The sequence below is a fragment of the Protopterus annectens genome, chromosome 2.part2 (assembly GCF_019279795.1).
Source record: "Protopterus annectens isolate FY-2018-M chromosome 2.part2, PAN1.0, whole genome shotgun sequence".
Taxonomy (NCBI): domain Eukaryota; kingdom Metazoa; phylum Chordata; order Ceratodontiformes; family Protopteridae; genus Protopterus; species Protopterus annectens.
In genome coordinates this window covers 523396413-523410371 of record NC_056730.1, presented here as the reverse complement: position 1 = coordinate 523410371, position 13959 = coordinate 523396413, and the positions used below count along the sequence as shown (strand labels likewise).

General features: G+C 46.0%; 1 protein-coding gene and 1 non-coding gene across 3 annotated transcripts in view; both read right to left on the bottom strand.

The window, feature by feature from the left end:
- The window catches only part of METTL9 (methyltransferase like 9), a 492341-nt gene that overhangs the window by 222278 nt on the left and 256104 nt on the right, over positions 1 to 13959 (bottom strand). The window lies entirely within an intron of this gene.
- LOC122796103 lies at positions 8574 to 8702 on the bottom strand. The gene has a single exon (XR_006363936.1). It is a non-coding gene; the product is annotated as a small nucleolar RNA SNORA38 (small nucleolar RNA).

Genomic DNA, 13959 nt, shown 5'->3' with positions numbered 1-13959 from the left:
AGAACACAGGAAGATCAATGGTTTGATTCAAATTTGCCAGTGAAGCTACCTTAGGCAAAAAGGACAGGTTAGTACGCAAGGACACCCTATCCTTATGAAACAAAAGATAAGGGGATCAACTACACAGAGCATGGAGTTCAGAGACTCTTCTGGCTGAAGTAATAGCTACCAAAAAGAGTGTTTTCCAAGATAGTAACTTCAATGAGCATGAAGCCACAGGTTCAAAGGGGGGAAGAATTAAGGACGCCAGAACCAAGTTGAGATCCCATTGAGGAGGATCCCTGATAGGTGGTTTGAGGAGAAAAACTCCCTTTAAAAAGGCTTTGCAGAGTTTGTGAGACATAATGGAGGACTCTGAGACTCCAACATGAAAGTTCGATATTGCTGCCAATTGAACTTTGATGGTAGACCGAGACGAACCTGAGTGGAAAAGTTCAGCTAGAAAGTCCAAAATTGACTGAATGGAAGCAGTGAAAGGATCTATATCCTTTGAATGCGCCCAACAGGAAAAACGTTTCCACTTACTATGATAAATCTTCCGAGTGGAAGATTTATGAGAGGCTATCAAAATATCTCGAACTGAGTGAGATATTAGAGGAAGCCTGGCTAGAGTTGGAATTGGAGAAACCACACTGCGAGGTTCAGAGAAGGGAGGGAGTGGTGCAACTGACCCGACTGATGGGTCAAGAGGTCTGGAACTGGGTCCAGATGCCAGGGTTGCTCCAACAGATAACGGTGAAGAAATGGGAACCAGACCTGTCGAGGCCAGTAAGGGGCAATGAGGATCATGGAAGCTTTCTGAGCGATGGCTTTCTGTATTAGTTGAGATATCAGTGGGAAGGGAGGAAAAGCATACAGAAGTCCCCGGGGCCAATCGTGGACTAGAGCGTCTCTGCTGGGGTGGCCTGGTTGGGGAAAGAGGGTGAAAAAATCGTCGCACTTGCTGTTTTGGGGAGTAGCGAAAAGGTCGCAGCAAGGCCGGCCCCACTTTCGAAAAACTTTCTCCAACACTGAATCCTTCAGAGGCCACTCGTGAATCATGAGCATAGCTCTGCTCAATTTGTCCGCAATCACATTGGACTTCCCGGGAATGTGCGTTGCAAACAGAAACCGCTGAGAAGAAATCGCCCATTGCACAGTCTGAGTGCCTCTCGACATAGGGGGTAGGATCTGGTTCCGCCGTTTTTGTTGATGTACCACACTACAGACATATTGTCTGTCTGAATTGCTATAGTTCCTTTGGGAAGAGAGTATTGTAGGGCTTGCAACACTAGAAGCACTGCTCTCATCTCTAGGACATTTATGTGCAAGTGGCGTTCGAAAGGTTGCCAATTGCCTTGGACCGTCCTGCCCTGGTAATGCCCCCCCCCTCCACCCGATCAGGGAGGAGTCCGTTGTCAGTGTAGCAACCGGAGGGGGAGGAACAAAGGGTCTCTCTAGGAAGAGCTGGGGGGATGTGATCCACCAAGAAAGATGATTCCTGCACGATTGTGTTATCACAATGGAATGGGACATTGGAAGTTGTTGGTATGACCATTGTGTGAAGAGCATCCATTGTAAGATTCTCATGTGGAATCGGGCTAAGGGAGGAGAGGGATAGCAGCCGCCATTATTCCTAAGACCTTCAGGATCAGTCTGACTTTGATCTTGTTGCTCTGCAAGACAAGAGAGACTTGTCTGTGTATGTCTGCTATTCTCTGCTCTGTGAGTCTGGCTGACATGTTGACTGTCTAGATTTGCGCCTATGAAGATAACACGACAAGGCGACAAGACAGACTTTTCGTACTTTATTGAAATGCCTAGCGTTTGACATGTGTGAAAGGTGTAGTCTCTGGCAAGAAGCAGAAGATGCTTGGTGGGGGCTGTATGGAGCCAGTCGTCTAAATACGGAAACACTTGGAATCCTTGTCGTCTCAGATGAGAGGCGACCACTGCCATGCATTTGGTAAACACTCGGGGGGGCTGTAGTGAGTCCAAAGGGCAGGGCCCTGAATTGGAAATGACTGGTTCCCAGCCTGAAGCGGAGGAATCTCCTGGAGCGTCGGCTCATTCTGATGTGATAGTATGCATCCTGGAGATCTATAGAGCACATCCAGTTGTCCCTGCCCAAAAGGGGCAGAATGGACTGCAGCGTGACCATCCGAAATTTTGTTTTCTTGACAAACTTGTTCAAGTTGCTGAGATCCAAAATGGGTCTCCAGTCCCGTTTTCTTTGGAACCAAAAATAATTTGGAGTAGATTCCGGATCCTTGTTGGTCTGCTGGAACTGGTTGAATAGCTCTTTTTGCTAGCAGCTTTGAAATTTCTAGTGCTGCTTGCTCCCTTTGACTGGGTGAAACGTCTGGAAGGAATTTTCCTGACTGCTTTGGAATGCTAAAGAAAGGGATTCTGTAGCCTTCTGAAATTATAGACTGTACCCATTTGTCTTGAGTGAGGGAAAGCCAGGCTTTTGGCTACAGAGATAATCTTCCCCCGACTGCCTCCGAAGGTGGACAGCCGGGCAACACCTCAGGGATGCTGAAAAGGCTTGTCAGAGAAGGATTCTCGACTGCCCTGATTCTGCGGGGCCCCTCTGCCTCTAGGACGGCGTCTACCATTATTGTTCCCCCCTCTGCCTCTAGAGGGGAATCGACTCTGTGCGTCAGGCAAAACTCCCTGTGGCTGCTTGCGGAACCACATCTTTCCCCCCTTCTGGCCTTTGGGGCGAGGCCTAGAAGGAGTAGAAAAACGGACTCCCACGGCAGAGTCTTGCCTTCAGTCTTGCACCTAGTCAGGGTTTCCTTCACTTGGACCAAAGAGGGATGATCCATCAAAGGGGAAATTAGTGAAGGACGCCTTGAAAGGGTCCACAAAGTTACATAGCCGCATCCAGGCATGCCGACGTAAGGCCACACCTGTACCTGCCGCTCTACTCGCTCCATCCGCCGCATATGAAAGGAGGCGCATGGAGGAGTTAACTATTGAGTTAAGGGTCGCCAGCTGAGAGTTCATCCTATCCTGAAAACCCGCAGCTGTTGGATCCTTTAACATTTCACTCGCTTCCTTGAGCAAATCCCTCTGAAGACGAGTGAAATGACTCAGGTAATTCAGCGAGCGCATAGAAAAGGTCGCTGACGAGAACATCCGCTTCCCGTACCTGTCCATAGCCCTAGACTCCTTGTTAGGAGGATGAATAGGCACTGAAGGATCAGCTAGCTCCTTCTTGGTGGCTGCAGCCACCACCATAGCATCAACAGAGACGCCTTTGGTCAAAAATTCTTTGTCCTTGGGGGCAGTGATAAATTTTGATGGTCTCCTGGGGGTGGGTTCCACCGCGTCAGGAGCCGTCCAGGCCTTCTTTGCCACCACTTGCATAAGGGGGTCAAAGGGAGGGGACACCCAGGAGGTGGAAGGGCGAGAGCCAAACGCCTCAAGATACACCGATTCAGCCTCTGAAGGGTTGAGGGCTGGCCAATTCCCCCTCTGTTTTAAGATTGAGGATGTCTGCAAAGGAGACATCTTCAGAGGGGGAACGAGGGGAACCTTCAGAATCCTCTAAATCAGTGTCAGAGGTGACAGACTCAGGGGAGTCAATGTGCTTCCTCTTGCACTGCCTCTTCCTAGGGGGCTCTTCTACCGGGTCAGGAGAGGCCTAGGAAGAGGAGGAGATCCCCACTGGGGAAACTTGAGGAGCTGGCTCTCTACGATCCGGGATGAGGGGGTGAGAATAAATCACCGCAGGCACCGTGGAAGGAGGGGCAGATGGAGCAGACTGTGGGGTTCAACCAGGTTCTAACACGCTCCTCATGAACTCGAAGGCACCCCTGTCAGGCAGAGCTAGAGATCTCTGCTCCGAAAAGCTGAAAACCTCCCCCGGCACAGACAGTAATGGCTCCGAGGCCGATGTCGGAGCCGAACTCACCAGTGCCGAAGCACCGAGAGGGAGAGCGGGGTCGGACAAGGGCCCGATGCCACTCGCCCCCTCGGAGCAGACTAGGGAAGTCCGGCGCTGAGATTCTTCCAGAGAAGATATCAGAGCAGACGACAGCACCGAAGACAAAAGTATCGGTTCCGACGCAGCCACAGTCTCGGGTCCGAGCCACCCCGGCTCCGAACTCAAAGGAGTCAGAGGAGGAACATTTTGAGTGACGGGATTAGCCATCGACATGTTGAGTCGGGCTCTGAAGCATTTGGGCCAGTGCCTCGGACTTGAGAAGTCGACTCACCACCCTCTGAAGGTCATGATCTGACAGTCTCGACGACCTAGAGGAGTGAGATCTATGGCTCCATTCAGACAACAATGGCGATGCTGGAGCCGAATGAACGGAGCCGATAGATGGTGACCTTGACCTCTTCCTAGAAGTCGGTTCCGATAACTTTATCGGAGCCGACTCAGCGAGGTCTACCTCGGCTCCAGCCGGAGCCGAGGAAACAGTAGAGATATGTGTTTGAGAATCATCGGCTCCGGCCGGAGCCGATGTTCGAACAGACTTTGAAGCCCCAGGGGACGACTCAGACACTGAAGCAGACGGTCTGGTAGGCTTGGAGGGTTTCCCCGAAGATTGAGTCGGGGGACCCTCAGGCTTTAATAAGCCCCTTAAAATGAGCTTATTTTTTTGCTCCTGCAGGACTCTAGGGCTGAAACCATGGCAAACAGCACATGAGTCCTGCAGGTGCAAAGGTCCCAGGCAGTATACACAAGAAGTGTGACAGTCTTCAGACAGCACGAGTCACACTTCTTAAAGCCTGAGACCTTTGATTCTTTAGACATTTCTAAAGAAGAAAGTGTAATCACTTACGCTCACACACACACACACAGACTACACTAATTGAAAATTAAATTAAACTAATTAAATCAAATAATTAAATCAAATAATTCCCTACAAAAAAAAAGACAGTCACTCCAACTACTAGGAAGGGAGGGACGGGGCCTAAAGGCCTAAGGGAAGAACTCTTGAGAGTTTTTGGAAAAAAAAGGGGAGAATTTGGAAGGGGATGGTAAGAAACTACCTAATTTAGTAATAATAATAAAGAAAAATTAACTTAAAGGGGGTCTATCGGAGTTAAACTTAGTTTTAAGCAACTAACCTGAAGAGCCGGTTGGAAGAGCACCTCGATCTCTATAGCGGCAAACGAGATCTGAGGAGTTACCGCCTAGCATTGTGGGATATAGGGGAGCCTCGAGCCAGTGGAACTAGCTCTCGAGCTTTTAGAGTGGCAGAGTCGGAGCCGAGGTTCGGCTCCGAACCCATCCAGCAAGAATGAAGGCGAGATAGACAACTTAACATGGTATAGTTCAGCTGGGAGAACTGTGCAGCAGAAGTCCTACACGACAGACTTCGCTCCCTAGGTGTGGGCAATAAGTACCCCCCCCCCCCAAAAAAAACGAAGATTTAAGAGAAGTGATTGCTTCAATCTGACTGTCACTTTCAGTAGCATTCAGACTCTGTGAAAATATTCAGTAACAAAAAAAAATGTTTGTGCTTTAGACAGGTGACTTAACTGGTTCCTATTCGAACACATCCAACCAAGAACTGGGAGGGGGCGTACCTGAGCTGATCAGATAAATCAATAAACACCTTCCTGATTGTATTAAATTATATTCCTTGTATAATAAAGTATGATTGTTAGAGAGCATTTTAAATTTGTTTTAAACATTTTTCCAATAAACAATGAAACAAAATGCATGCACCCAATGACAAAACTGCCCAATTCAGAACATTTCCATCATAAAAGCCTACTCAAACTTCTACATTCCACCAGTATCAGTAAATAGGCACAAACTCTACAGAAGTAAAGTCATCTAAACTCCACTTTAAAGAGATCTGTAACTGAAGAGGTTGCTGCTAGCAAACAACTTAATATTTCATCTACAAATAAAGTGCCTGTTGCCCTTGAGGAATAAATTGCCTATGTTACATTAAAAAATAAGCTAGTAATATTGCAAAAGGGAATGGATGGCAAACTGATAACAGGTTCATAATTACTAGCTATCTCCGCCAAAGAGGACTCTCAGGGCTGCAGCATCCAAAAGTACAACAGTACAGTATCAGCAACGCATCTAAATACTGTGGGTGTAGAACCCACAGCCTTCTGCATCAAAAAGCAAGTATTCAACCTGTTATGCTATTAACAATGCAAGCAGACTCAGCATAAGCAGCACAACTTCTCTTCCCGTGAAGCTCTCGGCTCCTTGTAAAATCCACTCGACACTCAACTGCATCTCTCAACTTTGCAGCACAAGAAATCTGGTAAAAGACAATTTACTAGGGGGGGGGGGATAAATGGTCTTTCGGCTTTTCCTGGATAGGGGTTGCCACAGCAGACTCCGGTCCGCTAATTACTGGCAGTGGATTTTTACAGTGCCGAGTTGCCATCCCGACGCCCAACCTTCAAAGAAGGCACACCCATTCACGCACCTACCTGCAGGTCTTTAAACGTCACTCAACCGCAAGGAGGACATGCAGACTCCACACAGAAGGTGCTCCAGCCGAGAATAGAACAGGAGAACCTCTTGCTCTTGCTGTGAGGCGACAGTACTAACCACTTCACCACCACGGCCCCAATAAAAGCCCAAAAACCAGGGACACATTTTAAACATTGCTTGTATAATCCTGAAAAGTTGCTAGAACAAAATGCGTTACCACCATGCATTTTTCTGCCAAGTCTTGAACCCAAGAGACTGTGTAGTACAGTCACAGCAACATACCACTGTGCCAAATCAACTACATTTTTTGAAAAACATAAGACAAACTGAAATGGCTATCATTTAGTGAATTCAGTTCTCACCATAGCTCTTAACCTCTTAGCACAAAATACCTGGACAAAGCCAATAATGGGAGAATACAGCCCCCAAAATAGGGGCAATTTTCAAATACTGATCTTATAAACTTAGAAAATTGCTAGAATAAAAGGCTTTGTGTTACCATGTATTTTTTTTAAGAACATGAAGTCTGAAATTCAACAAATGCCTGTCATTATTTAGTGAATTCAATCCTTCACGGATTACAAAAATCCAGAAAACCACAGATTTTATTAGGAACAGAACAAAAATATGAGGCAAAAGTCTGAACAGTTTTCACAAGTGGTGGTGGGTAGAGAATTCAAGGTACAGGGTTTGAGCCTGAGTAACTATAGCCACCAGGTATATTGCATCACACACACACACACACACACACACACACACACACACACACACACACACACACACACACACTATACTCCCTTGCAGCAGGTTCTGAACCCAATTCACAAAAGCGCCAAATACAAATTTCCTTCCTGGGAGCCAATCAATTGCTATCCATCCACATACATGACTGCAGACATCACAGTCTGATCTCCTTCCAGTCTATGCAGTTACAAACCGCATAGACTTCTGGGCATCTGTACACAGATTCCTTCTCTTCACAATCTGGACTGGTTAAACGGCAGTCTGGACAGGAACTCGCCAAGCACGCATGCGCAGCTCCGGGACTCGCAGTTAATTTTACAATTCTGTTTTCTTGCATTTAACAGCGGGGGGGGGGGGGTATGGGGGGGGCTGCAGCCCTGGAGTCCAATAGCATGAGTTGCCCCCGTGACAAAGTCTAGTCTAGAATGATGCCGATCCAGCTTGGTTTGTTCAGCTTTTAATAGGGGGATGTAATGGACCCATGCAATTTTATTACATTAACTTGGGATCACCCAAAAGGGGTGAGGGTGTGTGTGCGTACTTTATATGATACATAAAATTACAAATAAAAAAATACCAAATACACCTTTGATTGCAAGGCCTGGGTTGTAAATGTCTGAATGCACCTTTATCTAGCACAGGTAAGTAGGAGTGTGCAGGAAAAAAGTGCTGGCTGGAAAAGGTTACAGCAGTTAGCGTGCATGTGTGAATGTTCATGGGTTAGAGTTAAACAGTTAGTTAAGGGGGTTGATTTATTGTTTGGTGTTTTAGGGGTGTTCTCTGACCATCTGTCTTGCACAGTGGTACTGTTAGCGACAGGACTTTTGGTAACGTAATGTGCAGTATTAGCACAACAGTAAGGTGTTGCAGTGACTCCCCCCCCCCCCCTCAACCACCCGACTCTTGTGTTAACCCTACTCCTGATACTAGCCATTACGTTACTAAAAACCAGTACCACTACTAAGACTAAGTGTGACCTTTACATTGTAACAGGAGTTTACTGACAGGACTTCAGCTGCAGAGAATTATTTTATACTTTGCTCTTAGTTGGCAGTTTAGCTTTTTTGAGATTCACAAGAGTTTGACCTTTCTTGATGCCATGTAGGGCAGGCAGGCAGGCAGACACCTGCTATATGAAAACCATCAAAAGACTTCAAATTCCAGTTTAATTTAAAAGAAATAATCAAATACAGTCTATAAAAAAAGTTCATTCACTGCCCTGGCTTAAACCTTAATCTCCTGAAAGCCTTATTCATCCTCTAGGCACGTAACAGTCGGATAGTAACCACAGGTGGGAAAGTCCAAACCCATCTGTTCAACTCCCTTGTAAGGGGCTTAATGCCCAGAAGTCATGACTGAAAGAAATTAAGGCAATATAATACCATTGTTTCACTTTACTTTAAGCCTTAATGTAATCATAAAAAGCTGTCTGAATTACAGTGATAGAACTGCACACTGCAGTTCCTTGTCAAAACTATCCATTCAGATTTTTCTGCCTCCTGTTCTTACGTGCTTGTAAGCAAAACAATACAAGCACGCCTTTGTAGGAGGATGGTTACAAGAGATTCATCAGCATTCAGTCAATCCAACTCCTACTGGACACTAACAGCCCAAGTCATGCCTTAGCTCTGCACACTTCAAACCCACATTATCTACTACACAGCTTTTCGAAAGCTTAAACATTTTGGCCTTTGCTGCTTCAGAAAGTACAGTTTTGTACCTACCATAAATGTAGATGTTCGAAGCTCTACATTGCTGCAGTCCTTACACTTGGGTAGTCCGCTGTCCTCGGTCGGCCCGAATATCAAAGTATTAGGCTGACGTCGGTCAAGGCGCTTAAGACTGACATCAGGACGTCAGGGTACAAATGCGCATGACCGACGTCATATCCTCAGTCTTTTCTTGCCCCAGATGTCAGAAGACCCTAACAAGAAAGGCCAAAACCAAAAGACAGCAAAAAACAACCAACCACCTTTGCACTAACCATATGTACAATATATACAATATCCAAAATATTTACAACCCAAACCACACCAACGCCTCTAACTACAGAGGGGAAGGAGGGAGGGTAAATTGGACTGCAGCAATGTAGAGCTTCGAACATCTACATTTATGGTAGGTACAAAACTGTACTATGTTCTTCATCTCACATTGCTGCAGTCCTTACACTTGGGTAGAATCCCAAAGCAGAGGTAAGGGAGGATGGCAAAACTATAAAGCATTAGGTGCTGCCAAAATGCCCTGTAGAATTGCAGTGGCAAAACCAGCCCTAGATTTAGAGTAAAGAGGAAGGTGGTAATGCTTAGAGAAAGTATGCACTGAACTCCAAGTGGCTGCCTCTAAGATATCTTTAGTTGCCACCCCCCTTAAAAAAGCTGTAGAAGTGGCAGTAGCCCTAGTGGAATGAGGTCTAATCCCAACTGGAATCTCCTTACCATGATGGGAATAACAGAAAGCAATACAAAACCCAATCCACTTAGAAATAGTTTGTTTTGAAATAGGCTTGCCCTGAGAACCCAAAGCAAATGAAACAAATAACTGCTGAGACTGCCTGAACCCTTTAGTTCTGCTCAAATAATATCGCAACTGCCTGTGTATATCCAAAGTGTGCAAAATCTTCTCCCCTTTATTTTGGGGGTTTGCATAAAAAGTAGGCAAATGAATAGTTTGGTTTAAAGCCACACTAGAAACCACTTTAGGCATAAAGGAAGGATTAGTACGCAAAGATACCCTGTCCTTATGACAAATTAAGAAAGGCTCAACTGCCATAAGGGCCTGTAATTCAGAAACCCTTCTCGCAGAGGTAATGGCCAACAAAAAAGCAGTCTTCCATGATAAGTATTTCAACTCGGCAGTAGCTGCAGGCTCAAAAGGTTGTAGAGTGAGTTTCTCCAACACAAAATTGAGATCCCAAGCAGGAGTAGGAGCTCTACGTGGGGGTCTTATATTCTTTGCCCCTCTAAGGAATTGCTTAAACAAAGGATGAGAAAACAATGGTGGGTCACAGTCATAGTGAGCAGAAATTGCTGCAGCATGAATCTTAATAGAAGAGAAGGACAAACCTTTGTCCAGTAACTCAGCAAGATATTGAAGAGCCACATTTAAATTAGGCTTAGAAACATCAAATTCCTTTGCTGCACTCCAAAATAAAAATCTCTTCCATTTATCTGCGTACACTTTCCTTGTACTAGGCCTTCTGGCCTCCAAAATAACATTCAAAACTTGCTGTGGAAACTGAGACCCTCCAGGGCTTAAAACAGAATATGCCAGGCTGTTAGGTGAAGAGAGTGAAGTTTGACATTGAGTAAATGACTGTTCTCCTGAGACAGCAGGTGTGGAATCGAAGGCAAAGGCCATGGAGGCTCCCGTACCAGACTTCTCAGTAATGGGTACCAGTGCTGTCGAGGCCAATCTGGAGCTATTAAAATCATCTTTGGCTTGTCCTGTCTGACCTTTAGGAGTACCTTTGGGAGGAGAGGCAGAGGTGGAAAGGCATACACATGAAGATTGCTCCAATTGAAAGAAAGAGCATCCACTTTCCAAGCTGTGGGATGAAACCTTTTTGTGCAAAACTTTGGCAGCTGATAGTTTAGTGGAGAAGCGAACAGATCTATGTCTGGAGTTCCCCATGACACTGTCAATTTCTGAAATACATGAGGATCCAATTTCCACTCGTGGGGATCCATAATTCGTTTGCTCAACACATCTTCTAAGGAGTTCTGTGCTCCCGGCAGAAACCTTGCCTGAAGATTTAGCTGTAAACTGAGAGCAGTCTCCCACAAAATCATTGCTTGTCTGCATAGAGGATAAGAATGTGTTCCGCCTTGCTTGTTGATGTACCACATGACAGTTGTGTTGTCTGTTAGAACCAACACCTGCCCTGGAAGAAGTAAATCCTTGAAAGCTATTAATGCAAATTGGACTGCTAACATCTCCTTCAAGTTGATATGTAGATGTTGTAGTCTGGCAGGCCACGTGTCTTGTATCCACTTTCCATTTAGATGAGCTCCCCAAGCTTTGTCTGAGGCATCTGTCGTTAGAATCTGACTCGCCTCTGGCCGGGTCACAGAGAGTCCCTTGTTTAGGTGACATTCCTGAGCCCACCACAAAAATTCCTTTTGAATGCAAGGTATTATCTGAATGACAGTGTCCATATCTTGGCAGTGCTGTGTCCATACATTTTTGAGATACCATTGTAGCTTCCTCATATGCAGTTTGGCATTGGGAAGCACCAGAATACAAGATGCCATGAACCCCAAGGCTTGAAGGACTGTCCTTGCAGTCAGCCTGGACTGATGAGACAATTGATGGAAGTAAAGGGAAAGATTCTTTTGTTTGTCCGGGGTCAAAAAGGCTATCTGGGATGCTGTATTCAGTCTCACACCCAGAAAGCACATGTCCTGAGAGGGTACTAGACTATTTCGTTCACAGAATACCCCAGGCATCTTAGCACTGCTATCACATATTGCAAATGATGAAGAAGTTCGTCCCTTCCTTGAGCCAGAATCAGGCAATCGTCCAAATAAGGATAGATCTGTATTCCTTTTAGCCTGAAGAAAGCTATCTCTGGAGCCAGAACCTTCGTGAACACTCTGGGCGCAGTAGATAAGCCAAAGGGCAATGCAGAGAACTGATAATGAGAAGTCCCAGCCCGAAAATGCAGATACTTCCTGCAACTTAGCCTGATAGGAACATGAAGGTAAGCCTCCTTGAGATCCAGAGTCACCATCCAATGATCTTTGCCCAGCAGAGGTAAAAGCTGTTGTAACGTCAACATTTTGAACTTGGGAATGTCCAGATAAGTGTTGAGGATAGATAAATCCAAAATTGGTCTCCACGTGTTCCCCTTCTTTGGTACTAGGAACAGGCGAGAATAAAATCCTAGGCCCACTTCTGGCAGAGGGACCGGCTGTATGGCCCCTATTTGAAGCAGCAGAGAAAATTGTTTGTGAGCCTCTATTCTTTGCTGAGGAGGAACGTCTGGCATGCCTTTGAAAGGAGGCAAGGTATGGAAATAAAACTTGTAACCTTGGTGTATGATATCCAATACCCATCTGTCTTGGGTAATTAAACTCCAATTTCCCTTGAAGAGTGCCAACCTTCCTCCCAAAGGTGCTGCCAGACAAGAAGGCTCTGGCAGCTGAAAAGGTAGGTCATTGGGCCTGTTTACGAAAGGACTGGCCCCTGCCCTCACCGAAGACTGTGCAGGTGAACTCCCTGTTCTAGGTCTGAAAGAGCCCTGAGCTCTGCCCCTACCACGTCTAGATCTACCCCTAGACTGTGAATCATAAGAAGGGTACGTCCACCCCTTAGCAGGCCAATTCCTACTAAACTTCGGAGGCTGAACTTGTAAAAAATCTTTAACAGTCTGCATAGACTTAGCCTTGTCTTCCATTTTCTTTAAGACTGCCTCCACAGGTGAACCAAACAACACATCAGACTGTAAAGGAGCATCTAAAATCCTTGTCTTAACATGGTCAGATAAATTCTGATCCCTCAGCCAGGCGTGCCTGCGAAGAACTGACCCAGTGGCAGCCACCCTAGACGAGGCCTGTACAGCATCAAAACCACATTGTAAAGAATGCTTACCCACCTGTTCAGAAACATGTACCAAATCTTGTAATTCTTTACACTCAATACCCTCCGCCAGAGCATCTACCTTAGACTTCAATTGAGAAAGAAGATAGTTTTGATATTTCAACATGTGAAACTGGCAATTCAAAGCCCTCATAGCTAAGGTGGAAGAAGTATAAACTTTCTTTCCCCATCTATCCAAAGCCCTGGCCTCTTTATCTGGAGGAACCGGATTTTTTACAACAGAGGCCTTGACACCCTTAGGTCCCTGACTAACAGTTTCTGGGTCCGCCCTAGGACTCTTATAAAGATATTTATGAGCTTCAGGCACCCTGTAATACCTGTCCGGTTTAACAGAAGCAGGAGGCAAAGAATCAGGATTACGTGAAGCCTCTGCAAACACATCTTCCACAACATCCAGAACAGGTGGTATAGCCAAAGGCCTATGCTGGGGTAAAAGCAAAAATTCCCTAAGCCTTTTCCTGGAATCAGAGAAGTCCTGACCTTCCCAATTAAAATGTTCCCTCATGGAATGAAGAGTCTCTGAAAAAGAAAAATCCTCTGGAGGAGAAGCAGGAGTAGAATCATCCACATCAGAATCAGAATAAGGAGAATACTCCTGCAAGTCTTCAGCCGAAGACTCAAACATCCGAAGCCTGCTCAAAACTCCCCAACTCTGGTTCCACCCTAGGCCTCTTATCAGGAGGGGGCAAAGAAACTCTAATCAAAGTAATTAAATCTTCTGCCATTTTAAGCATATGCTTCTTGGGCACAGATCCTGATGAACTAGGAGTGACACCAACAGAAGCTAAACCTGGCCTGCCTCTGGGAGAAGCCTTGGAAACAGAAGGAGAGGGCCTAACCACCCTAGGAAGGGAGGGGAGTACAGTAACCTGAGAAGCCCCTTCAGCCTGACCTGCCTCCTGAGAGGCCACATCCTGAAATATCAAAGTCTCCCCCTGGGACTCCAGAGAAGCCTCCGGTGGAACCACCGGTTCCACTGACGCCTCTAAAGAACCGGCGTCCGGTACGACTCTTCTTGCCTGGGTTTAGCTGCTTTGTCTTTGCGCTTCTTGAAGAAGCGGGCGCCGGAGCATCCGACGGCATATTATAATTGCACCGCTTCCGAAAACCAACCTGGCACAATCTAACCTTCGCAATAGTGCGCTTATTGAACCTAGCACAAAAGCGACACCCAACAACGTCGTGCTCAGGCCCCAAACAAGGAATACACA